The sequence below is a fragment of the Aulonocara stuartgranti genome, assembly GCF_965226115.1.
Source record: "Aulonocara stuartgranti genome assembly, chromosome: 9".
In the NCBI taxonomy this organism is placed as follows: Eukaryota; Metazoa; Chordata; class Actinopteri; order Cichliformes; family Cichlidae; genus Aulonocara; species Aulonocara stuartgranti.
This window is the reverse complement of record NC_138960.1, coordinates 34,357,951-34,385,404: the sequence shown is the minus strand read 5'-3', so window position 1 is coordinate 34,385,404 and position 27,454 is coordinate 34,357,951. Positions and strand designations below refer to the sequence as shown.

General features: G+C 44.7%; 1 protein-coding gene and 1 long non-coding RNA gene across 5 annotated transcripts in view; one reads left to right on the top strand and one right to left on the bottom strand.

The window, feature by feature from the left end:
• The window catches only part of LOC309714138 (uncharacterized protein), a 272,480-nt gene that overhangs the window by 229,817 nt on the left and 15,209 nt on the right, over positions 1-27,454 (top strand). The window lies entirely within an intron of this gene.
• On the bottom strand, positions 641-27,454 carry LOC309714167. Of its 2 annotated transcripts, XR_014278836.1 has the most exons (5): positions 27,161-27,454; positions 26,577-26,673; positions 17,128-17,234; positions 3,034-3,882; positions 641-2,660 (listed from the first exon to the last, which is right to left on the bottom strand). It is a non-coding gene; the product is annotated as an uncharacterized lncRNA (long non-coding RNA). The 2 variants fall into 2 exon arrangements; XR_014278837.1 differs by lacking the exon at positions 26,577-26,673.

Below are 27,454 nucleotides of genomic sequence, written 5' to 3'. Positions count from 1 at the left end.
CCATCAGCTGTTCATTCATCAGTGCATGTGAACAAAGTTAAACACGATGATAACCAGACTGTATACTCACTGGTCACTTTAGTAGGTCCACAATTTTGGCTGCTTATCAATCTAAATATCTAATTAACCAATGATATTGAAGAAACTCAATGCGTTAAGGCATATAGACATCATCAAGACGACCTGCAGTTCACATTGAGCATCACACTGAGGAAGAAAGGCGATTTAAGTCACTCAAGAGGCTTTACAGCTTTATACGCTTATTAACATCTTATCACACTATAAAGGAAATGCCAATTCAACCGATAAACAACTGCAACCATGAGCAGGTGAGGATGATCCTAAAGCCACCGCTGATGACAAACAGGAGTTATTTGATGTGCTTTCATTAATCAGGTTGTTTGAAAGTTAAACCAGAGCATAAGATGTCAAAAACACACAGAGATTAAGTTAAAGGTTGTGAAACTACATCCAGCTGGCATCCCAAGAACTGACTGTCTGCTTAGAGAAACGTCCACCATCCAGTAGTTATGGATTCTTGATCATCTGCAGCTCTGCCTGAGGATAACATGCTTTCTTTGTCAGGGTTCGCGACGCGAGCCAGGTGTAAGTTATTAAAGGACCCAGGATGCAGCACAACTGAGGTGAGGAAGCTTTATTGACAGTGAGATAACAAACAAAGGCGAGGGTGGCAAAAAACAGAACAGCGAGTAACCTAAACTGGGAAAAGCTAAACAAAAACAGACCTGAAACAGACGGAGGCACGGCTGGGAGTAATTGGACATAACGGGACAAGGGAAGTGAAACTAGAAACACTGACGAGAGACACAGACCTACAAAATAAAACAGGAACTCACACATGCAAAGACACAGACTAAGAAATCCGGACTTGACACAGGAATACACAGGCAGAAAAGCCTAAATACTAAACTGGGGAAGAACAGAACCAAAACCCAAAGAAAGAGAAAACCAGAACCAAAATACATCACAATAATAGAAAACACAAAACGCTGGGTCAAAAGACCCAGGGCCATGACATTCTTACAGAAAGTGAGCAATGACAGAGAACTCACGTTTTTATGCACTGGTGGGATTGAGAGCCCTCTCCTATTTACTAAACTGGCACTTTAACCAAACCAGCCATAAACATTGTCACAGCTGGTTGTGGCTAAGCAGTAGTATAAAGAGGAAGGATTAAGCCTAGCTTAAGCTGCAACTGGGAAAACAGTCAAGGTTACACCTGAAGGACTCAACATTTGAATGTTTCAGATGATCAAAAAGGAAAGAAATATGACAAAGGTTACCTGGGTCAGTGGAAAATAGTCTGTAAATGGTTTCATTTGTTAAGGGTAAAAAGGTATGAAAAACAACCTGACCATGTATGGAAGCTGGCTGAAAGACCTCACACAGAGAAACAAAGTCACTGACATCAGTATGAAAAGGTTACAGAGTCATTTCTAAGGCTTTGGGACTCAAGCGAACTACGAGCCATTATCCACACTACAGGAAAAATGGAAGAGTACTCAAGCCTCCCAGGAGCAAGTGGCTGACTAGAAATACTGCAAGAGTGCATCGATGACTAATCCAGGAGGTCACTGAAGAACCCAGATCATCATCTAAAGACCTGCAGGCCTTACTTAGCTTAGATAAGGTCAGAGGTCATGATTCAGCAATAAGAGATTCAATGGGGGGAGAGATTCAACAACAGAAAGGCTCATCTCACATCTAACAACAGCTGTAGTTGGAGCTGTAATTTTTCGAGAGATTCCCGTTACACGTGGCATTAAAAGAAGATCACAGGAACAGCCTGACACAGTGGTGGTGGTGTGACGTCTTCCCAAGAACACCTCATACCAAAAAACCGATTCCAGGAAGGATTCTTGTATATGTGGAACCCTCTAACCAAGTAACTGAGCTGAGTCGACACAAGAGGAAAAGAAGCACAACTGCATGATACACAGAAGTGCTGGCTCACTAATCAGCTGCTAGAGACCACTGAACCATCCGAGTTTTACTTCTTTACAGATGAGCATCCAGACCAGGACAGAGAGGAAATCTGACATAACTGAGTCAATGAAACCACAAAAAGATCAAACTGTTTAAGGTGGTAATACACCAAAGTACAACCCAGACCCAGATCAGCTTGAGTTTTTATCTTTTTCTTGGATATAAAGTCACATCAGTGGTCGTTTCACATCCTGTTGATGGCTTTAGTTCATATTGAAGGTTTTCAAAATCAATGGGTGTGAAATGTTTTGATTTGTCACACTGGTCACAGCTGTAGTTTCCCCTCCATGTATGTACGTTCATGTTTGTTACGACTTCCTGACAGCGAGACACTTTTCTCCCAGTTTCTGCATTTGTATGGTTTCTCTCCTGTGTGGACTCTTCCATGCACTTTAAGATGATCCGCAGTGGTGAATGAGAGATGGTTTTTGACCCCATGTGACAGAGTTAATTTTGGTTTAATTCACTTGGTTTAGGGAAGCCTCTCCCACATTCTTTGCAGTAGTTCGTTTTGTCTCCAGTGTGTCTGAGTTGATGTTGTTTAGGTTCTCTTGATGATTGAAAGTTTTTTCCACAAAAGTCACAGAGAAACTCTTTCCACTACCACAGTGACGACAGGGTTGAGAACTGGATCCATCTGTGTCGCTCTGCTTCTAAACAAAGACACAAAGACAGTGGAAGTCAGGGAATTCTCTCAACATTTTTATTTTTAATGGCGCCTGAAATAAGGAGTATCTGTGCCAGTGTCCAATTATATCTTACTGTTTACATTATAACACTCAGCTTACTGGGCAACATTAAGTCTTCATTTGTAGGTAATCTACTTAATGGGAAGACTGGTGATTAAACCCCTGGATGCTCTACTCTGCATCCCACAAGATACTGACTCCAACCTGCTCTCCGATGCATCCATTGGAGTGTGAATGTTAGATAGAGAGAAAGGGGAGGAGCTTTTAAAACTTTTAAGCTTTGAAATTAAACTTCATTCATATAAAATTGTAAAACTGTTAAAAGAAAAATACATACCTCACAGTAACTGCACTTTTAGAGTTTCTTTCTGCTGTGAATCTTTTGGTGTGATTTGAGGTAATGTGGAGATTTAAAAGTCTTCTCACACAGGTCACATTTATAAGGTCTCTCCTCAGTGTGGGTAAACATGTGCTGTTGTAAGTTTTTGTATATCACAAAAGCTTTACCACACTGATCACAGCAGTAAACATTATTTTTGGTGTGAATGCGTAGGTGATTGTTTCGGCTGACTAGCCAGCGGAAAGTTTTTCCACAAATGTGACAGCTGTACGCTTTAACTCCACTGTGGACGACTTGGTGTGTTTTTAAGCTTGCAGGGTGGGTAAAAGACTTTCCACACAAGTCACAGCTGTACGCTTTAACTCCACTGTGGACGAGTTGGTGAGTTTTTAAGTTTCCAGGACGGTTAAAAGACTTTCCACACAACTCACAGCTGTATGGTTTAACTCCACGGTGGACGAGTTGGTGAGTTTTTAAGTTTCCAGGACGGTTAAAAGACTTTCCACACAACTCACAGCTGTACGCTTTAACTCCACTGTGGACGAGTTGATGTTTTTTTAAGTTTCCAGGACAGTTAAAAGACTTTCCACACAACTCACAGCTGTAGGCTTTAACTCCACTGTGGACGAGTTGGTGAGTTTTTAAGTTTCCAGGACGGTTAAAAGACTTTCCACACAACTCACAGCTGTGCGTTTTAACTCCACTGTGTATGAGTTGGTGTCTTTCTAAGTTTCCCGAACAGTGAAAAGACTTTCCACACAAGTCACAACTGTATGTTTTCTCTTCCTTTCTTCTGTGAGGTTTGTCGGCCTCCTGAGAGCGCTGACTTCTTGCTCCATGTTGGTCCTGCAGTGACAGAGATACAAACAGAGGCAGTGAGTGAAATGCAGTCGTGGAACAAACTCAACCTTCAAATTTCCTCTATTAACACTAGTTTTAAACCAAAGGTTGAAGTAGTTCCTTTTCAGTCAATACACTCGGTACAACACACGTGCTATGGGATATCATGCCCTCACGTGTCCTGGCTGAGGAAACCTTTATTCACGCCTTTAAGGCAGATTATCTGTGATGACGTGTGCACAGCCCCAATGTGCCGCCACTGCTTCGGCAGTCAGCCCCTGATTCACTGTGCAGCTAAGAAGCTGCAGGTGGACTAGCCCTCTCCTCTGCCAGCTCAGAAGCTGTCGCGGTTCACAGGCTTTTTCCTCCAACTGGACCCCGCAATATCAAAAAACTGCCTTCCTATGTTCCCAAACTTTGTCTGAGAGCTAAGTGCATCATGTGGCAAACCTCTGTCTACCTGCATCACTGTACCCAGCTATGAACAGTACATGACGTTGGACAGCACCGACAAAACTGGCTTAGCTAACCCACTCCTTATGGAGCTGTCTCTGGTCGCTTACCTGGCCCCATCCAATCCAATCCAATTTTATTTATAAAGCACTTTAAAATACCCAGCACAGGAACAAAGTGCTGTACAGAAAATAAGTTAAAACAATAGAATAACAGAAAGCAGCGAAATAAATAAATAAAACATAAAATTAAAACAGCCCTATATTAAAACAAAAACAAGATAAAACAGCATCGAATCACCTAAAAACAACTAAAATAAAAATAAAAACCAACATCTCACGTGGTGTCAAAGGTCAGGGTAAAGAGGTGGGTTTTCAAGAGTGACTTAAAAACAGATAAAGAAGTGGCCTGTCTAATCTCTAAAGGAAGCTCGTTCCACAGTTTGGAGCTGCTACAGCAAAAGCACGATCTCCTCTAAGTTTACGCCCAGTCCTGGGTATCTTCAGGAGCAGCTGATCAGCTGACCTGAGAGAGCGGGTGGGTGTATAAGGCTGTAGCAGCTCAGAGAGATAAGATGGAGCTAGGCCATGGAGAGCTTTAAAAGTAAATAAAAGAATTTTAAAATGAATCCTAAAAGAAATGGGCAGCCAGTGACGTGAAGCTACAACAGGGGAAATGTGCTCAAACTTTCGAGTGCCAGTTAAAAGACGAGTTGCGGCATTTTGCACCCTCTGTAGATGACTAATATATGATGCGCTCACCCCAATATAAAGTGCATTACAGTAATCCAGCCGAGTGCTAACAAAGGTGTGGATCACTGTCTCAAAGTGCTGCCGTGAAAGAATTGGCTTTATTTTTGCCAGCTGCCTGAGGTGAAAGAAGCTAGATTTTACCACTGCCTTAATTTGACTGTCAAGCTTCAGTTCACAGTCCACTTTGACCCCCAGGTTTGTGACAGTTGGCTTAACATACTGTGCCAGGGAATTTACATACACATTGGGGGTCTCAGTGGGGCTGCCAAAAACCATCACCTCGGTCTTTTTATCATTGAATTTTAAAAAGTTAACAGACATCCAAGCCCTAATGTCATCGAGACACTGAAGTAATGGCTGTGTGAGGTATCTGCCTTTTTTCTTTAGAGGGACATAGATCTGACAGTCATCAGCATAAAAGTGGAAAGGAATGCCGTGCTTTCTCAGTACAGAACCAAGAGGAAGCAGATATAAAGAGAAGAGGAGGGGGCCTAGAACTGAGCCCTGTGGGACACCACACAAGAGGGGAGCGGAGGACGACACATAGTCACCGAGGCTGACACAAAAAAGTTCGCCCCGCCAAGTAGGACCTGAACCACTCCAGTGCTGTGCCCCTAATGCCCACCCAGTGCTCCAAACGAGAGAATAAAATGGCATAATCCACGGTATCAAACACAGCTATCAAATCTAAAAGCACAAGAACAACACAGTCCCCAGCATCAGTCGCTAAAAATATGTCATTAAAAACTTTTAAAAGGGCTGATTCAGTGCTATGAAAGGCTTTAAAACCAGATTGGAAAACCTCTAACACATTTTGCTTTTCCAGGAAGGCCATTATTTGGCTGTAAACTACCTTTTCAAGAATTTTGGAAAGAAAAGGTAGTTTGGAGATAGGCCTGTAATTTGCAAGAACCGTAGGATCCAGAGCAGGTTTTTTAATCAGGGGTTTGACTACTGCATGTTTAAAATCTTTAGGGACGACACCTGACGACAGTCAGACTATGGTTTACCAGCTCAAGAACCAAAGGACCAACTGTAGGTAACACCTCTTTTAAAAGTTGAGGAGGGACGGCATCATTTGGAGACCCTACAGACTTAAAACGACCAACAGTCTCCTTTAAAACGGAAAGAGTCACATGCTCAAACCTGTCAAAGACAGCAGAGGAGGAAACAGAGACTGAGAGGTCACGAGCACAAGGAGAGACTTGATGAAAAGTGTTCAGCAGTGGAGGAGTTAAAACACGACAGTGCTGAACAGCAGCGTGAGGTTTAACTGAGGCACAGGCAAGAGGAACTTCAAACATCACAGGACTGTGGTCATAAAACACAGCATCACAAATCTATGTTAAAAACAGAAAAGCCATGATATAAAACAAGATCAAGTGTGTGTCCACGTTCACGTGTGGGACCTGTCACACATTGCACCAGATTAAACGAATCAATAAGGTTTAAAAAGCCCTTCGCCATGGGCATATCAGGACAACAGTCGTGAATATTAAAATCCCCAACAATACCAACACGATCATATTTTGGCAGGAATTCAGCCAAGAAGTCAGCAAAGTCAACACAAAGTCCTTATTGTATTTTGGAGGCCGATAAACCACCGCACACAACACTGTGTGAGAGCAGCCCAACTCAAACAGACAGTTCAAAGCTGGTGAATGACGGGGTTGATAGCTTCTTACATTTAAAATGACTTTTAAAGATCGTAGCTATTTCTCCTCCTCGGCCCAACATACGTGGGGAATTAGAATAACAGCAATCGCCAGGTAGAAGATCTGAGAAGAGGCTGCACTCCCCAGCGCTCAGCCACGTCTTGCACACACAGAGAAAATCCAGTCCTCGGGATGTGTAGAAATCCTTCAGGATAAACGTTTTGTTCGCTAGGGACCTAGCATTTACCAGGCCAATCCTGGCGGTAAGCGGCGGATCCCCGTCACTAGCCGTCCTAGAAGCCCGACACAGAGGCCGCAGGTTCCGCAGATTCACACCACGCCGGCGGGACTGGAACATCCCATCCAGGCAGATGACAGGTACCAGCCAGGTACAGACAGGTTCCAACGATCGCCGAGAGAAACAGAAGTTTGGCACCGCTCCTTGTTTTCTGGATAAGGGCTTAAGAGAATACCTTAAAGAAGCTTTCAGCTTCACCAGGAAGCCAGCCCTTCGACCCCGGCGTCAGCACTTTTGCCGGAGTGGTGGATCTGGAACACGGCACAGGTGAGCCGGGATCTCCGATATTAGCGGGGGCAAAGTTTTATGTCCAGCTTGGTTCCACTTTGCCCAGCCTTTGGCAGAAGGTCGGAGATCCAGTACGGTTAGGCGATCATACACCAAGAGAGAGTTGGCATTTATTACAATAGTCAATAAAATCAAAACAAACAACCAACACTGGCAGTGATAGACAGCAAGCCACATGCACCGGCGCCATCTTTTTTAAGGTTAAAAAGGTTAAGTCGGTGCGGCGCCACCGACTTAACCATGGAGTCGGCATCACATCATTCATGCTTTTCGGCATCACACCATTCATGCTTTTCTTCAAAGATGGCCTGGAGATTGAAAAATGGAATTACATCTGCTGTTCACCTGACTGCTGCTTCCAAAATGGCCTACAAAGCAGACTGGAGGAGCACTACCTTGCATCATGCCTGAACAGAAACATTGTCCAATTTCTTAAATATTCACATTACGGCCCACAGAACCGCTCCCAAACCTGGGGGGTGAATCAAACATGATTAGTCACCAAATACAGTTTTTAACCTTTTCTTTTTTGGCTTTTGCAGTGTTTGATTTTTGTCCCAGGATTGGCCCAGTTTTTGTGATTGAAACAAAAAGGCTTGGACAGCGAGCACAGCTCTGACTGGCTGAAAGAAGACGTTTGTTTTCCTTCTGACTGCATACTGTTTTAGCAACAATCCATACAGGTTGGCATCACCAGACCCCTTTGAGTTTGGGTTTGTGGTTGCATTAAATAAGATTCCATCTACAAAAAAGACTTACGGTTTAATTTGAAAATGAATAAAAACGAGTACAAAAAAAAAAAAAAAAACCTCGCCTGGATTATTTTCTGTTCAGTAGCTCTGATGAAAGATTTTTAATTTTGTGATTATGCTTAAGTTGTAGCTTCATTTAAAGGAAGAAGAGGTTGTGAATTGGAGCCAACACAGGGAGAGAGAAATTGAAGCCATATGTGTAAAAGGAATGTGGTGACATCCGGTTTTAAACGGACAGACTGGCACTCCCCCTCTCTTTCTCCTTTTAAGGAGTTCCAAACATGACACTCCTACTGCTGTGGAGACTTGCTTTAAGTATAAATAAAGGACGTTCAGGATGCCCTGGGCGCTTTTTCTGTGTCTCATCTGTTGTGCACATCAGTGCAAAGCAGATCGGATCGTTGACTGCCCATGCGCATGTAAAAAATAGATATCTGAGTTGTGAGTTTCTTTATCTTCTAAATAATTTTCTCTTCACAAGCTCATTGCTGAGTAACATTTCAGACACTGAGATTCATCCTATAGCTGTCAGCGATCATGCTCCTGTATCTTTAAGACGAAGAGTTTATCAAATACTTTTTAAAAAAATGGACTCTATATTTAGGCTTTAATGACATTCCTGGAACATCAGCATCTGTCCTCTGGGAAGCAGGGAAAGCCATAATGAGAGGTAAAATAATTTCTTTCTCATCACATAAGAAAGAAGAAAACAAAAATATTCAGGAACTAGAAAAAAAAACATCAAAAAACATCAAATTCTTAGAAAAAGCCTATGTGTCACACCAAGATCAAGAAATATTAAACAAAATACGCAAAACAAAACTAGAATTAAAAGAAATTATTAATAAAAAGACGAAAATCTTAGTACAAAGACTTTGCCTGCAAAATTATGAACACGATAACAAATCCGGACAATTTCTTGCTAACCAGTTAAAAATCAATAAAGAAAAAACAACTATATGTGCCGTTAAAGATTTATCTGAGAATACAATATATGATCTTAAAAAAATAAACATATTTTTTAGGGATTTCTATGAAACTTTATATACACCACAAATAAACCCATCTAAAAATGAAATCGATCAATTTCTCGACAACATAACTCTTTCAAAATTATTAGACACCCAAGCAATGGCACTGGATTCGTCACTGATGCCAGGTGAACTCCAGGAAGCTCTGATAAGTATGCGCAATAATAAGGCTCCAGGTCCAGACGGCTTTCCAATAGATTTTTACAAAGAATTCTGGGCGATTCTGGCACCAGTTTTTCACAGGATGTTGCAGGAAATCAAAGAAAATGGTAGACTACCACCAAATATGAACTCTGCAAATATCAGTCTCTTACTAAAACCAGGCAAAGACCCTGTATTTCCCTCAAGCTATAAAACTGGTTAAAAATATTATATAATTCCCCAACAGCTTGTGTCAGAACAAATGACCAAACAAACATCCTCCAGCTTCTGTCTCCTGAGGGGCACCAGACAGGGATGCCCACTCTCCCCTTCACTGTTTGCAATTTTTATTGAGCCACTAGCAGCAGGAATTAGAAAGGCTACAACAATTAAGGGCATAAAATGTAAGAATGTAGAACATAAAATCAGCCTTTATGCAGATGATGTGTTACTTTTTCTCCAAAACTCACAAACCAATCTCTCTGGGGTAATTGCATTGATAAATTCTTTCTCAAGTGTCTCCGTCATCGCCCACGTCCTACACACCACTCTCAGCCATGTGGACAAGAAACAGGGTAACTATGTGCGAATGCTGTTTGTTGATTACAGTTCAGCGTTTAACACAATAGTGCCCTGCAGACTGTTCACAAAGCTGAGGGATCTGGGACTTAACAGCCGTCTGTGTGCATGGGTGTTGGACTTCCTCACTGGCAGAACTCAGGTGGTGAGGGTGGGCAGGTGCTTCTCCAACAGCATCACCATCAACACAGGAGCACCTCAGGGATGTGTCCTCTCACCACTGCTCTACTCCCTCTACACTTCAGACTGTGTGGCCACCCATGGCTCCAACACCATTGTGAAGTTTGCTGACGACACAGTGGTGTTGGGTGCCATCTCCAACAACGATGAGACGGCCTACATGGATGAAGTGAAGAATCTTGCATCGTGGTGCCAGGACAACCACCTCCAGCTGAACGTCAGCAAGACGAAGGAGCTGGTGGTGGACTTCAGAAGGGGTCAGCACAGAGACTACAAGCCCATTATCATCAATGGAGCTCCAGTGGAGAGGGTGCAGTCCTTCAAGTATCTTGGTGTCCACATCTCCTCAGACCTGACATGGGCTGCCCACATTCAGGTCCAGACCAAAAAGGCTAGGCAGCGCCTGTATCACCTACGACAACTGAGGAAGTTCAGGGTCTCTCCAAAGATCCTCAGGATTTTCTATACAGGCGCTGTGGAGAGCATCCTCACACAGAACATGACATCGTGGTTTGGGAACAGCTGTGTGAAGGACCAAAAAGCTCTCCAGAGAGTGATCCGTACAGCAGAACGCTGCTGCAGGATTGCTCTCCCCCTGCTTCAGGACACCTACACCAGGAGATGCCGGACTAGAGCAGCGCAGATACTGAAGGACCCGTCCCATCCTGGCAACAAACTGTTCCAACTTCTGCAATCTGATAGAAGGTTCCGCATCTTCCGGGCAAGGACAGAGAGACTCAAGAGGAGCTTCTATCCCCAAGCCATCCGTGCCCTAAACACACACACCCGCCCACTCACATCATCTATAATTGACTGAGACAGGACTCTCTTCCAGACACTCTAAACCAAGGCACAATGTACATTTCAATTCCTTTAATTTTAAATATGTTTATATTGTCTATCCTGTAAAATAGTCAGATGTCTATTCATATTAATGTACAGAATTCACCTGCTTGCTGCTACTACTGCACATTCACCCAATGTATATACTACATATATATATATAATGTTTTTCCTCTACACCCCCCCCCAATTTTTTTGCACATGTCGAGGAGCGTGTCAGGCTACATTTCACTGTGTGTTATACTTGTATAACTATGCATGTGACAAATAAAGAACCTTGAACCGATTATTCAATTAACTGGTCAAAATCAACAGTCCTTCCGATTAATTGCTCCTTCCATAATTCTTCTCCTTCCCCACTGCAATCTGGAAATATAAAATATTTAGGTATTAATGTCTCTACTAAACTTTCAGAATTAACTAAATTAAACCACATCCCACTTTTAACCCTTGAAGACCTACCATAGAACCAAGTGCGCCAGAGCTTATATTATAGTTTTACATGCTGTAGTGCCATTTTTGGGAGTATTTCAAGTTGCTATACATCAATACAACCATTATAGCCCAAATTTTAATAATATGTATGCATTAAGTGCATAGTAATTACATAAATTGCAAAAAAGTACAATAAACTACAAAAAAAATTGAAAATCGTTTTTTTAACATATATTTCTAGTTAGAGAAATTTAAGAGGCATATCCCTCAAAACTGTAAATGCAAAAAAGTTGCACAAACTAGTTTCTCACCACAGGAAATTAATTTTGAGTGTCTTCTTAGTTTTATTTTTGAAATACACCAATTTTCATATACTGTAGGAAAAACGAAAATAAATATTATAATGCAAATTTGCAAAGAAAACAGCATATGCATCAAAATAAACTATTTCCAGCAGTGCAATATGAGTCCTAAGCATCCCAGAAATGACACAGAAAGTCATAAAGTCAAATATAACTTTTAAAAACACCAGTATAGGCTCATGAGGCCCTGATGGCAAAAAACTACATTTCCGCAAAATGACGTCACTTCCGGTTTCGGGCAGGTCATGGCGGACATGGGATAGTTCACGCTGATGGATGTAGGAAGTGTTATGAACAGCTCATCGGATCGGCAAAGCGTGTTTCTGAAATATTTTGTTTTTGGTGCTGCAAGCGCTTTTTATGCAGTTTTTGCAAAGCTATATGTGGAAGGAAACTGTGACCTAGGACAAGCTGATGGCATAAGATGTAAGTACAATTCCTCCGGTTTCATATGCAAAAAAAATTATTGCGCTAGCTTACTTGGTTGCAGAGCTACCGGGATTTATAAATAGTTACGCAAAATGGAGCGTGTTCACTCCGACCGGCTTTAAAGGGTTAAAGACAGTAGAAGTTGATCTGGCTAGATGGAAATCTTTACCCATATCACTCATGGGAAGGGTCGCCGCTATAACAATGATGGTCTTGCCAAAAATAAACTATTTATTTTCAATGATCCCAAATAAGCCATCACAAGATTGGTTCAGATCTCTAGACTCGTATATTTCTAAATTCCTTTGGAAAGATAAACCCCCACGTATCAGCTTAAAAACACTGCAAAAGACCAAGGATAAAGGAGGATTAGATCTGCCTAACTTTAATCACTATTTTTTAGCCAACAGGCTTCAGTTCACCTCTAGATGGTTTAAACACACCCTCTTAGATGAACCTTGGATAGATGTAGAACAGGCCCTATGTAATAACCTAGAAATTTCAGACCTACCATTTATCAGCTCAAACATCAAACGACATGAATGCTTTAAAAGCGTCAGCATCAGCTCTTCTCTGACAGCATGGTGGGAGTTTCTAAAAATGACAGAGTCTTCATTAATCCCATGCAAACGTACACCTATCTGGAACAATCCGGACATATTACAAAACTTTACTTACAAACACTTTCTAAAGTAGATGAATCAATATCCCTTCCTACTGCAAAATGGGAAGCAGATTTATCGATCAGCTTAGACCCAAACCTTTGGTCTCAGATATGCTTAAAAACCTTTCAATGGATCAGAAATCCCAGTTTCCAATTAATACAACACAAAATATTACACAGAGTGTGCTATACTGGTCATAGGATGTTCAAGATGGGCTATAAGCCTTCCAACAACTGCTCACACTGCACAGCAAATACACCGGACAATTACATCCACGCTCTTTGGTTCTGTCCACTAGTTCAGAAGTTTTGGCGTGAGTTATGTGAAGACTTATCAAAGTGTCTGAAATGTAACATTCCAGCCTCTCCATTAGTATGCTTGCTGGGCAACTTGGATGAGGTCACTGCAGAAATAAACACAGCCCACGTTGTTTTTACGGCCCTATGCATAGCCAAGAAAATGGTCCTCATTAACTGGAAAAATAAAAATAATCTTAATTCTAACCAATATAAAAACCATCTAATAGATCACAGTCGTCTTGAAACAGCCTCACATTTGATCAATCCCTTTGGGCTCCTTTGATCGACTTCATCACCTAGTGGGGGTGGGGGTCATGGTTTGGTCCTGCCTTCGCTATTGTGGTGGATACGGGGGTAGGGATGGCCTTGGGGCGTCTGGGGAGTCCCTAGGGACGTTTTCCCTTGAGGGCCTAACCCGGGGGATGTGGCCATGACCTGGTTAGGGGCTCTGGGGGCTCTTAGATGGTGTTTCCCTTGTGGCTGCGTACAGCAGAGATGGGGGAGGGTCTGTGCTGGCGGATGTTGGTTACTGGTCTGGTAGCCTGGGTCCGGGACAGGCGTGGAGGCTTGGGGGTGCTCCGTCCCCCGGTCTGGGGTGCTTGCTGGGCCTTGGGGGCTTGGGTCCTGGCTGTTGTGTCGCCAGAGCTGTGGGCGGGTGGGTGCAGGGGGGCTCAGCCCCAGTGTAGGGGACCTCTGGTGCATCGGCCCAACTAGGGGGCTCTCTAACTGGTGGGGAGGCTGTTATATCTTTGCAGGTGGTCTCCTCTCTACAGGAGCTCACTCTGCACGTGGGGGGAGCGATATAAGAGAGGTGGAGAATGAACTCAACCTGGGTGTCTATTGTCTTGTGTAGTTTGGGAGATGACTGGATGATGGGGTGGGTGCAGTTTTCTCTGGGATGGAGTCGGGTGGGCTGCTCCGGACTCTGTGGGGCTGGGCGGTGCTGCTGCTGCGGGCCCCGGTCCGGATGGGCCTGGGCCCCCTTGCCCTGGTGGGTTCCAGAGTGTGGGGGTGCCTACTGGGGTCAGCGAGGGAGCTGGCCCCAGGGAGGGGCCGCTTGCCCCTCCCTTTCTTCCCTCCCCATCCTAAGCTGCCTCCCTATTCCCGCTCTACCACACCCACACGCACAGGGCTTGGAGTGCAGGTATGTCACCAAGGTGCAGGGGAGGCACTCCCCCTCTGTCCCCTTCTGGCCGCCTGTGCCTCAATTTTATTCTGCAACCTAGACATCCACATTACTCACACTCTCACATAACACATACATATAGGGCCTTGGGGGTGGGCACGTTTTATAGCATCCAAAGGATGGTCTGTGTATTCCAACCCACCTCTGGTGCTGTTGCCCTACCCTCAATTTTAAATGCATATAGACACTAAGGGTTTTCGGGAAGAGCCGTGCTGCTCTCTGAGAGGAAGCAAGTACCATGCTCTCCTGTGTTTTAAATGCACTTTAGAACAGCACACAGCAACACTACATATGAGTGGGCTTAGGGAGGTGTTGGGTCTTCACTCACCCCGGTTCTGTTAGACGTCAGGGCTGGGGCGCTGGGAGGAGGTGCTGGCCGTCAGATTGGGGTCTGGGATGCGGGGCCTCCCTACTACTGCAGATAAGGAGGTGGTACGCTTGCCTCCACCCCAGAGAGAAGGGTTACATCTCCTGGGTTTAGGTGCGGCTTGCCCCTCTGGGGGCGGGGGTACCTGGACCTGGGATATAGAGTATGTTTGGGGAGTGCGACTGTCTGTGCAGTGTCTATTTGTGTCTGTCTACACGTTGGGTGAGTGCCGAGTATTTGGTTGTGCACATGGGGTGGGAATGCACGTTTGTATCCGCGTGCGCCTGTTCGTCTGTGTCTATATGTCAGGTTGGGTCTTAGACTCAACCTCTCTGGGTACATCTCAGGCCCTCCTAAGTATGGAGGCCTATCTCCCCTCACCACACTCCCTGCCGGTGGCTGATGCCCTCAGACGTTGGTGTGTTGGTGGTCCTTGTCGTCTGGGGCTGGGCGCTCATGTATGTACCGGCTCACTGCTGTTGGCCGATTGGCGGGGCCTGGCGCCTGTGGCCCGGCTGGACCCCTTCCGGGGGATGGGATGCCCTCAGGCCTCTGCCCTCTGGGCCTGAAGCTCGGTCCTCTCTGCCGCAGCTGGCTGCCGACAGAGCCCGCGGGCACGCCACTGCAACCCCCTCTGGCCTCTGCTCCGTAGCTGCTGGGTGACCTCTCGTTTGGGGCTCTACTCAGCTCTTCCCAGGAGGGTGGCACGGTTCCCCCCCTTTTGGTGGTCCTCCTTGGGCCCTTGTACTCTGGGGCCTCTGGATATCTGGGGCCTGGACCTCCTCCATACCTGCTTCATACCCTGGGGGACGGCGCTATGGCTCCCCACACTTCCTAGCAGATCGTTACATGGAGAAACCTTTGGAATACAAGCATGCTGATCCACACAGCTATGCACACAGGTGTACACACCGGTGTTCACAGACACGGACTACACCTTTCTTTCCTGCTGCCTCAAAGCACATTGTGCGCTGTCTATCTTGCGTGCTGCACAATTTATTTTTCTCCATACAGGTGATCCAGGTGTTTTGTTTGTTTTTCTTTTCTTTTTCTTTCTTTTCTTTCTGAGCAACACCCAGGAGGAAACACAGAAAGCGGTGTGATAGGATACAGAAGCAGGGTAAGCATAGAGGAGCTAATGCGAGGCTAGCTGCTAACCAATACAAGCCAGACGTACGGACACAGTTGCCGGCCAATGTCTGCTCCCTTGACAACAATATCAGACTGTGGAGCGCTTCTCAACACAGTGTGAGGAACGATGCTGTGGCAGGGCTTCCAACACATTACGTACTACAAGCCCCCTCCCCCAATGACAAGGGACACCAATTGTGAGTAAATGCCTCGAGCGGCTGGTCTTGAAGCACATCATGAACAGTCTCCAAATAGACCTGGATCCCCTTCAGTTTGCATACAGGACCAACCGATCTACAGAAGATGACCTCTCTCTACCACACTCCATGTTATGCTGTCACACCTGGAGAGGAAGAACACCCCTCTGCCAGAGTCCTTTTCATCGACTTCAGCTCAGCTTTTAACACGATCATTCTGCAGCAGTTGGAAAAGCTGATGCTATCAGGCGTGGACCTTGCAACCTGCAAATGGGTTTTCAGCTTCTTGAAAAGCGGCAACAGACAGTCAAGGTGGGCAGCCACACATCAAAGACCATCTTGTTGAGCACAGACTTTCCTCTGGGGGGTGTCCTGAGCCCGTTGCTGTTCAGTCTGCTCACACATTACTGTAAGCCAGACTCAGTGCTAATCATATTGTTGAAATTTGCAGACAACAACTGTGGTTGGTCTCATCACTGACAACGACCACTTATAGAATAGATGTGGAGCAGCTTGAAGTGTGGTGTAGATCCCGTAATCTCACCAACAATGTGGACAAAACAAAAGAGATGGTGATCGATTTCAGGAAGTCTGGCAGAGATCACCACACAGACTTCACCATAGAGGGTGCTGCTGTGGAGAGGGTCAGCAGTGTTAAGTTCCTGGGTGTGCACCTTGCTGATGAACCGTCCTTCTTCATTAATACAACAGCAGTTATCAAAAAAAGCACAAAAGTGTCTGCACTCCCTTGGGAGACTCAGAAAAGCAGGACTGCACCCAATAACCATACATTCAGCTATTAGCACAGCTATACTCTGATGCCTCCTATCCACACACACACACACACAGCATACAATATACTCCCCAGATACACACACTACTTAATTTAATTATCCCCTTCTGTGAAAGGGCTGATGCTACCTGTATGAGTGTGACTATTTGGACTGGAGTTTGTTTATGAATTAAGATTTTATGTTATTTACCCCTTTTTATTGTGATTTATTACTGCCTTTTTACTGTTTGTCAAACCATTTTTCTTTTTAGTTGTATTGATTATTGCACTGTAGATGCTGGTGAGAAACACTTTCATTTCAGCCTGGGTAATACCATACGAAATGACAAACTTCTTCTTGAATCCTTTTCAATCTTGACAAACAAGCATCCGCTGATGAAGTGCACAGTTTCAATAAAAGTGATAGGTTCTTCACCTTTTGTGTTGATGACATTTTTGTCCACTGTAGCGGCTGAGCTGAGTCCGAATGGTTGAAAATGTTCGTCTGGTGCTCCGTCAGACTCTTCTCCTCCTGCTGATCAGCTGGGACACAAAACAGATCTTTGTAACATCACAGTGAAACAAGAACAGAGGACGGAGTCTTGACTGATCAGGCCCCATCATAGCTTAAAGATCTCATAGCATCACACTATCCCATTAGAGCACTTTGCTCTCACACTGCAGGCTTACTTGCAGTTCCTACAGTATTTAGAAGCACAACAGAAAGCTGAGCCTTCAGCTTTCAGGCCCCTCTGCTGTGGAACTGGCTTCTAGTGTGGATTTGGGAGACGGACACCCTCTGAAACAATGGTAGTCATGGCCATTGATCAGTGGTCTTTGACCAATGGTCATGAGAATTTGCATATTAATGATCCAGGAACTTACCTCAGCCCATTGTTCATTCAGTGGGCTAGTTTCAGTTATTGTGCAAATGTTCTGTTTATAAGGTCGGAAACCTGCAGTCAGCTGAAGAAGTCGCTTGGATGAGTGATGAAATGTTTGTCCCACTAAAAAAACTACGTCCAGAACAAAATATTTTATGAAAATGTTTTTAAATGAGAAAGCATTTTAAGCATATTCCCCGCCAAAAATTAACAAATTCTCTCCATCAATAAATATTTGACACTCAGGGAATTTTTTACCTAAAATTTACTCACTGCAGGTTGAGTGTTGACTCAAAATGACTTTAAATCATCCAGGAAAGTCTATAAAAAAAAGATCAAAGCTTATCGCTCTACAGCCTGATAAAGGACACAGGTACAATGTGTCTGTGGATGCGAAATAAACATGATTGACTGAATAGATGTTGAACAGGTGTGTTCTAGCAGCTGCAAAAGAGACTGGACAGCATGGACATGGACACACACACACACACACACACACACACACACAGCACCTTGTGTTTGTAACCGGGGGGGGGGGGGGGGGGGGGGGTTGTGTTTACAGTGGGAGGTGCTTGTGATGTGTCTTATTGTGTGAACTGTAACAGTTTGTCAATAAAAAGGCTACGAGGACAGCTGCTCTTTGAAGGATTTGGGCTAGAGACAGGTGGAGCGTGAGCTCCACTGCCTGCTTCTGACCAAAGCCTTTCCTCGTTAGCGAGTTAAAGACCGGTTGAAGATGTTCTGTCTTGATTTCGCTCTTCATGAGGAATAAGTCTCTAAACTAGCGGGGCCTGTGGGAACACAGACCCAACAGTCATAAATATTTTGTACTTGTTAATCAAATGCGTATTTGTAACTTTGTAAACCAAAATATGTGAACATTTTACTTTTGTGCATCTACAGATGAGAATTTGTCTATGTGTATAAAAAATATTTCCAAGTGTTACAAATTTTTCTGTTAATATCTGGTTACAGATACTGTTAGGATTTAAATACATATAGTCTTAATGCTTATTTGCAAAGTTGCAAAACTCAATACACAAATACGCATTTGATTTACAAATACAAAATATAGGGGGGTAAGGAGGACGGAGCAGAGGGTAAGGAGGACGGAGCAGGGTAAGTGACGAGTAAGGTAAGCGACCCATGTTGTAGGTGACGTCAGACGCCGGAGAATTGGCGGAAAAAAAGCAAATGGCAGCATAGAGTTTAACAAAGGTTTTCCAAGCTTCAGTATTACCAAATATACTAATCAATTGTCATATAACTAACAACATCTGTTTTATCATCTCTAACACCCTGGAGGACAACGGGGAGAGTTTAGACGCTCTCCAAGATTACATCGACCGCTGTTTTCAAGATTTAGTAATGCAGAAGGCCCAGAGTGCATCCTCCCTGGCCAAAATTGAGACGCCGTCATCGAAGAGATGTCGCCCGGCAGACTCCCCCGGTACAACATCGCCTGCCGGCAAAGACAACGCAGACATCCTGGAGTCAATCGACAAGCGATTGTCCAGTTTCGATGCGAAGCTGTCCCTGGTGGAGATTTTACACCGGGAATTTAAATCTCTGAGAGAATCCCTGGAATTCAGCCAGCAGCAGGTGGAATCGCTTGCCGCTGAAAATACCACGCTACGGGAGTCGGTCAAATCTCTCACCGATAACGTGACCCAGCTAAACATTGAAAATAAAAAAATAAAAGAGTCCGTTATCGATCTACAAGCCCGTAGCATGAGAGATAATCTTGTGTTTTCTGGTATTCCAGAATCTGCCGGAGAGGACGCGGAGGCAACGGTGAAAAGCTTCATTAAAATCCACCTGAAGCTGCCGGAGGACACCGTAAAGAACATCGACTTCGATAGAGTACATCGCTTGGGGGGCGTGAGGTCGCGGACCGGGAGACCACGGCCTATTGTGGCCAAATTCAGTCAATTCAAACAGAAGGAACAGGTGAAGAGTCGCGGCAGAGAGCTGAAAGGAACGGACTTCAGCGTGAACGACCAGTTCCCCAAAGAGATCCTGGAACGACGCAAGGTCCTGTTCCCAATTCGACGTAGCTTCATCCAGAAAGGCTCCCGTGCTGTCATCGCCGTGGACCGGCTCTACGTGGACGGACAGCTGTACCGCGACCCCGGCATCACACCGTGGTTATATTGACTGCACTCCAGATAAGAACCCGCTACACTCGTTTCTTATTCATTCACACTTTCTCTTTTAACATGGGTTTAACCTAGTAATATCAATATGATGTCATAGCAGATATAACACCGTCACCCTCCGTCATTGCTTTAATTGGAATGTTTCCGTTTCGTTTCTTTTTTGTTGTTGTTGCTCACAGTTCATGTGGTTTCTTTCTTTCTCTTGTCTTTCACTGCTGTGATCACCTACTTCCCCACTCACCTACAAACAACACCCTCTATTTCTCCATATTTTCACACCACGATCACGCAAACACATCCGCTCAACGGCAGCACATTCACAACAGCCTCACAGCACGCACAGACTTGCAGGACACATAAGCAAGCCACGCTTGTTCATATTAGTGAATATTCACACACATAGTCAGACTTATGGAGCCTCTCACCACACCTTTTTTTCTTCCTCTCGCTCTTTCTATTTACAAACAAGGGATGTTTCCATATTCTCTCCACCCGTTTAAACGAAACACCCAGCGTACATCATTAGAAATACACACACAATTATGGGCATGCTGAGGTTTGTCACATGGAATGTAAATGGAGCTGGCACCAGAGGAAAGAGGTTAAAGATATTTAACCAGCTTAAAAAACTACAGGCAGATGTTGTTTTATTACAAGAAACTCACAGACCTGTCACAGGTTTAAACGAACTTAAAACACCTGAGTTTCCTAACGTGTTTGCAGCCTGTTATAATTCTAGACAACGGGGAGTAGCAATTTTAATATATAAAAATGTTAATTTTACAGTACTCGATACAGTTATAGATCCAGAGGGTAGATTTCTAATTATTAAACTATCAATATTGAACAAAAAACTATGTATTGTAAGTATATATGGTCCAAATGTTGATGAACCCTCATTCTTCCACGGATTTTTTAGTGCACTCTCTGAACACCTCGAATGCACACTCATTCTTGGCGGTGACCTCAACCTTGGACTAAATGAAGAAATGGATAGGCTCAACACAACAGGAAGTCAGCGCAATTGGCAGTCCACAAATATAATCAAACAGTATATGAGCGACTTTGGCCTTCGTGATGCATGGCGCTCCCTTCACCCCAACAGTAAGGAATATACTTTTTTCTCGCATGTTCATCACTCTTACTCTAGTCTGGATTATTTTCTGGTCAGCAGCTCACTGCTGAGTGACATTTCAGACACTGAGATTCATCCTATAGCTGTCAGCGATCATGCTCCTGTATCATTAACACTAATGTACAAGAATAACACTACGCCAAGAAAAAACTGGAGATTTAATACATCATTGCTTAAAGATGAAGACTTTATTAAATATTTTAAAAAGGAATGGACTTCATATTTAGACTTTAATGACACTCCCGGAATATCTGCTGCTGTTCTATGGGAAGCAGGGAAAGCTGTAATGAGAGGTAAAATAATTTCTTTCTCATCACACAAAAAGAAAGAAGAAAACAAAAATATTCAGGAATTAGAAAAAAACATCAAATCACTAGAAGAAGCCTACGCGTGCAACCAAGATCAGGAAACATTGAACAAAATACGCAAGACAAAACTAGAATTAAATGAAGCTATTAATAAAAAAACACAATTCCTTATACAAAGACTTCGCTTGCAGAATTTTGAACACAGTAACAAATCAGGTCGATTTCTAGCTAACCAGTTAAAAATAAAGAAAGAAAAAACAACTATATGTGCTGCTAAAGATTTATCGGGGAATACAATATATGACCCTGGAAGAATAAACAACATTTTTAGGGACTTCTATGAAACTTTATACTCACCACAAATAAACCCATCTAAAAATGAAATTGATCTGTTCCTTGACAACGTAACTCTTCCAAAATTACTAGACAGTCAAGCAATGGAACTAGATTCGCCACTGACGCCAAGTGAACTCCAGGAAGCCCTGATAAGTATGCCCAATAATAAGGCTCCAGGTCCAGACGGCTTCCCTGCAGAATTCTACAAAGAATTCTGGACTATTCTGGCACCAGTATTCCACGGCATGTTGCAGGAAATCGAGGAAAATGGCAGACTACCACCAAATATGAATTCTGCCAACATTAGTCTCCTGCTAAAACCAGGCAAAGACCCTTTATTTCCCTCAAGTTATCGTCCAATTTCTCTTTTAACTCATTCACTGCCAGCCATTGGCAGTGAATGGGTTAAACCCATTGACTCATGCACTGCCATTGACGGCTGTAGACGTCAATGGCAGTGAATGAGTTAAATGTAGACCTTAAAATAATCTGCAAAGCTCTCTCAAAGAGATTAGAGAAAATAACCCCCCTCTTAATTCATCCTGACCAAACTGGTTTCATAAAAAGTCGGCACTCCTCAACAAACACTCGTAGATTACTTAATTTAATAGACTACTCATACGATAAAAACATCGAAACCATAATATTATCTCTAGATGCAGAAAAAGCATTTGATAGAGTTAACTGGAAATTTTTATTCGCAACTTTACACAAATTTGGTTTTGGAAACTCTTTCATAAACTGGATAAGAATATTATACAATTCCCCAACAGCTCGTATCAGAACAAATGACCAGACATCCTCCAGCTTCTGTCTCCTGAGGGGCACCAGACAGGGATGCCCACTCTCCCCTTCACTTTTTGCAATTTTTATCGAACCTCTAGCAGCAGCATTTAGACAGGCTACAACAATTAAGGGCATAAAATGTAAGAGCATAGAACATAAAACCTGTCTCTATGCGGATGATGTGTTGCTTTTTCTGCAAAACACACAAACCAACCTCTCTGAGGTAATTACTCTAATAAACTGGTTTTCAAGAGTTTCAGATTATTCAATTAACTGGCCAAAATCTACAGTTCTCCCCATTAACTGCTCCTTCCATAATTCTTCCTCTGCCCCACTGCAATCCGGAAATATTAAATATTTAGGTATTAATGTTTCTCCTAAGCTTTCAGACTTAACTAAATTAAACCACATCCCACTTCTAAAGAAAGTAGAAGGCGATCTGACTAGATGGAAATCTTTACCCATATCACTCATGGGAAGGGTCGCCGCGATAAAAATGATGATCTCGCCAAAAATAAACTACTTATTTTTGATGATCCCTAACAAACCATCACAAGATTGGTTCAGATCTCTGGATTCATATATTTCCAAATTCCTTTGGAAAGATAAACCCCCGCGTATTAGCTTAAAAACGCTACAAAGAACCAAGGATAGAGGAGGATTAGATCTGCCTAATTTTCACCAATACTTCTTAGCCAACAGGCTTCAGTTCATCTCAGAATGGTCAAAACATACCTTCTTAGATGAGCCCTGGCTAGATGTTGAACAGGCACTATGCAAGGATCTAGAGATTTCAGACCTACCATTTATTAGCTCAAACATCAAAAGACATGAATGCTTTAAAAGTATCAACATCAGCTTCTCTCTGACAGCATGGTGGGAGTTTCTAAAAATAACGGAGTCTTCATTAATCCCATGCAAACGTACACCTATCTGGAATAACCCTGACATATTACAAAACAATAATATGATTAATTTCCCAGAATGGCGTTGTAAAGGAATTAAATACTTAGAACATATATTAGAGGGAACAGAATTTATTCCATTTGACAGACTAGTTGCACAATATGGGATCAACAAGACAAGATTTTTAGAATATCAACAAATTAAATCCATAGTAAAAAATTTTTTTAACCTCAGTCAAGTTGAATTACAAACACCACTAAGTGCGGCACATTTTCTTACTCTTAAATCCCCCAAATTATTATCTAAAATATACAGAACACTTTCTAAATTAGATGAATCAATATCCCTTCCTATTGCAAAGTGGGAAGCTGATTTATCAGTCAGCTTAGACCAAAACTTCTGGTCTCAGATTTGCTCAAAAACCTTTAAATTAATTAAAAATCCCAGTCTGCAATTAATACAATACAAAATACTACATAGAGTGCACTATACAGGTCATCGGCTGTTCAAGATGGGCTTTACATCTTTCAACAACTGCTCACACTGTCAAGGCAATACACCAGACAATTACATCCACGCTCTTTGGTTCTGTCCACCAGTGCAAAAGTTTTGGCGCGAGATATGTGAAGACTTATCAAAGTGTCTGAAATGTAACATTCCAACTTCCCCCTTAGTGTGTTTGTTGGGCAGCTTAGATAATGTCACTTCAGATAAGAATATAGCCCATATGATCTTCACTGCCCTATGCATAGCCAAGAAAACTGTCCTCATGAACTGGAAAAATAAAAACAATCTTAATTCTAACCAATATAGAAATTATCTATTAGATTACATTAGTCTTGATACAGCCTCTACCACCACATCAGATCAATTGCTCTGGGCTCCTTTGATCAGCTCCATCACCTAGTGGGGGTGGGGGGTCATAGTTTGGTCCCGCCTTCACTGTTGTGACTGGTGTGGGGGTAGGGACAGGCTTAGGGCGTCGGGGGGTTCCCCGGAGGCATCTTCCTTGGGGGGCTCAACCCGGGGTAGCGGTCATGTCCGGGTGGGGGCTCTTTTGGCTCTCGGGTGACTGTTTCCTCGCGGCTGCGTGCAGCGGGGCTAGGGGAGGGTCTGTGCTGACGGACGTGGGTTACTGACCTGGTAGCCTGTCTGCCCCTGGGTGGGTCCGGGATGGGCGTGAGGTTCTGGGGGCGCTCCGTCTCTGGGCTGGGGCCCTGGCCGGGCCTCGGGGCCTTGGGTCCTGGTTTGTGTGTTGCAGGGGTTGTGGGCGGGTGGGTGCATGGGGGCCCATCCCTGGCGCAGGGTGCCGCCGGTGCGTCGAGCCGCCTGGGGGGCTCTTCAACTGGTGGGGGAGATTGTCACATCTTGCAGGAGCTTTCCTCTCCTCAGGAACTCTCTGCAGGAGGGGGAGATACAGGAGAGGTGGAGGAAGATCTCAGCCTGGGCGTCTATTGTCTCATGTAGTCTGGAAGATGAATGGATGGTGGGGTGGGTGCAGTTTTCTCTGTGGTGGGGTTGGGTGGACTGTCCTGGGCTCTGTGGGGCCGGGGGGCGCTGCTGCGCTGGGCCCCGGTCTGGATGGGCCTGGGCCCCCTTTTCCTGGCGGGTCGCGGAGTATGGGAGTGCCTACTGGGGTCAGCGGGGGAGCTGGCCCCAGGGAGGGGTCACCTGCCCCTCCCTTCCTTCCCTCCCCATCTCCAGCTGCCTCCCTCTTCCCGCTCCACCACAACCACCCACACATGCAGGGCCTTGGAGTAGGGGTATGTCACCAGGGTGCAGAGGAGGCTACCCCCCCCCCCCCCCCTCTGTCCCCTTCTGGCTGCCTCTGCCTCAATTTTATCCCACAACTTAGACATTCACATTACTCACACTCTCATTACACATACATATAGGATCTTGGGGGTGGGCACGATACACAGAGTCCAAATTACCATCAGGGTGTACACTTCACCCCTGGCGTCGTTGCCCACCTCTCAATTTTGAATACACGTAGACATTGAGGGCTAACAGGAGGGACTATGCGCTTACCTGCTGCTCTCTGGCAGGTAGCTCCATGCCCTCCTGGGTTTTAATTGCACCTTAGAACACACATGCATCAACACTACAATGAGCGGGTGGAGGGAGGTTTGGAGTCTTCTCTCACCCCCGTTCTCTGCAGCCTGCTGGAGCGGGGGGGCTAGGAGGAGTTGGCCGTCCAGCTGCGGTCTGGAGTTTGGGGCCTCCCTGCTGCTGCGGAGTCGGGGCGGTCTGCCTCTCCCCACCGCAGGGAAAAGGATAACACCACCTGGGTCTGGGTGCAGTTCCCCCCTCCAGGGGCAAGGGTACCTAGACCCGGTTCGTAGAGTACGCTTGGGGAGTGTGACCGTGTGTAGATCGTCTCTTTATGTCTGTCTCCATGTTGGTTGAGTGTGGAGTAAGTGCATAGGAGAGCATGAGGGTGGGAATGGATGTTTGTGTCTGTGTGTGCCTGTATGTCTGTGTCTATATGTCAGGTTGGGTATCAGACGCCACCTCTCTGGGGACATCTCAGGCCCTCCAAGGTTTGGAGGCCTATCTCCACCCACCACTTCCCCTGCCAGTGGCGGACTCCCTCAGGTGTCGGTGCGTTGGTGGTTCTTTGTGTCTGGGGGTGGGCGTCCGGGTACACACCGGCTCACTCCTTGGCGGCCGCTTATCGGGGCCTGGAGCCTGGGGCTCGCTCGGGCCACTTCGGAGGTGGGGTGCCCCCGGCCTCTCGGCCTGGGGCTCAGTCACTCAGGCACGGCTGGCTGCCGGCGGAGCTCACGGGCGCGTCACTGCAACTCCCCCTGGCTTTCGCTCCGCGGCTGCTGAGTGAGCCCTCATCTGGGACTCTCCTCAGCTCTTACAGGGACAGTGGCGCGGCTGCCCCTCTGTTGGTCTTCCTTGGTCTCTTGTGTTCTGGGGGCCTCTGGATGTCTGGAGTTTTGATCTCCTCCATGCCTGCTTCATACCCTGGAGGACGGGGCTGTGGCCCCCCCACACTCCCTAGCAGATCGTTACATGGAGAAACCTTTGGAATGCAAGCATGCTGATCCACACAGGTATGCACACAAGTGTACACACGGGTATTCACAGACGCGGACTACAGCTTTCTTGGCTGCTGCCTCAAAGCACACTGTGCACTGTCTATCTTGCGTGCTGCACAATATCGTTTATTATTTAGTATCTACTGATATCTACTGCTAGCTAGTTTATTGTGATGGTGCTGTTTTTTTTATTATGTTGCTCTTTGTTGTTTGCTTTCTCTTCTGTTTTTTTTCTCCATACAGGTGACCCAGGTGTTACAGGTGACCCAGGTGTTTTGTTTTTTTTGTTTGTTTTTCTTTCTTTCTTCTCCCCCTTCTCACCGTCTCTTCTCCCCTTTGGTTTTCTTTCTCTCCCTCTCTTTCTTTCATTCTCTCTCCCTGTCCTGTCCCCCAGTCGTGTCTGTCCCGTTTGTGGCAACTGAAAATAAAATAAATTCATAATTATAATAAAGGTCAATCAAATGGACCAATATGGCAAGGCCATGATGATCCACTTGGTAAAATAAATCCGCTTGGCATCTTTCTTGGCCTTCAGACAACAATTCTGATGGCTAAAGATCCAAACGGGACACAAAAAAACAAAAAAAACAAAAAAAACAAAACAAACCCAAATACAAAATATTTATGACGACATTTGAGTCCATACAAATAGAAACGAGGCTGTAGAGGTTTGGTGCAGGCAGAAAAACAGCTGCAGGGACAATGAAAAGACTTTTCTGCTCCAACTTCTCCCAGCATGCTGAGCTAATGATTAGTTGGTGTTTTTCTCCAAACACTCTCTCACTCTTCTCTCAACGTGTTCACAATAAACTGTGAACAGACACCGAGGAGAGCAGCAGAAGACCTCATTCAGGAGCTAAACTCAACATGAACTGAACTCACAGTAAAGTTAGCTCGGTGCTTACCTTTAGATGAGCCCACAAACCGAGAGAAACTCCGCGATGAAGCTGCAACTCTTTCCAAACACAGGAAACAGATCAGGGAGCAGAGACCCACGTGGTTCACGCTGATCTCAGCTACGATCCAGGAGACAAGGGTGGGCAGATCGATGCAGATATCGATCAGGACGTTGGTAGTGGTTTATGATCGATACTTTACTTTGTTTCTCTCCTCTAAGTTCACTACTTTACTCCCGTTTCATGCAAAAGCAGCTCTCTCTGCTCGACTCCTGTCCTGCACACACACCTTGCTCCGCCCCC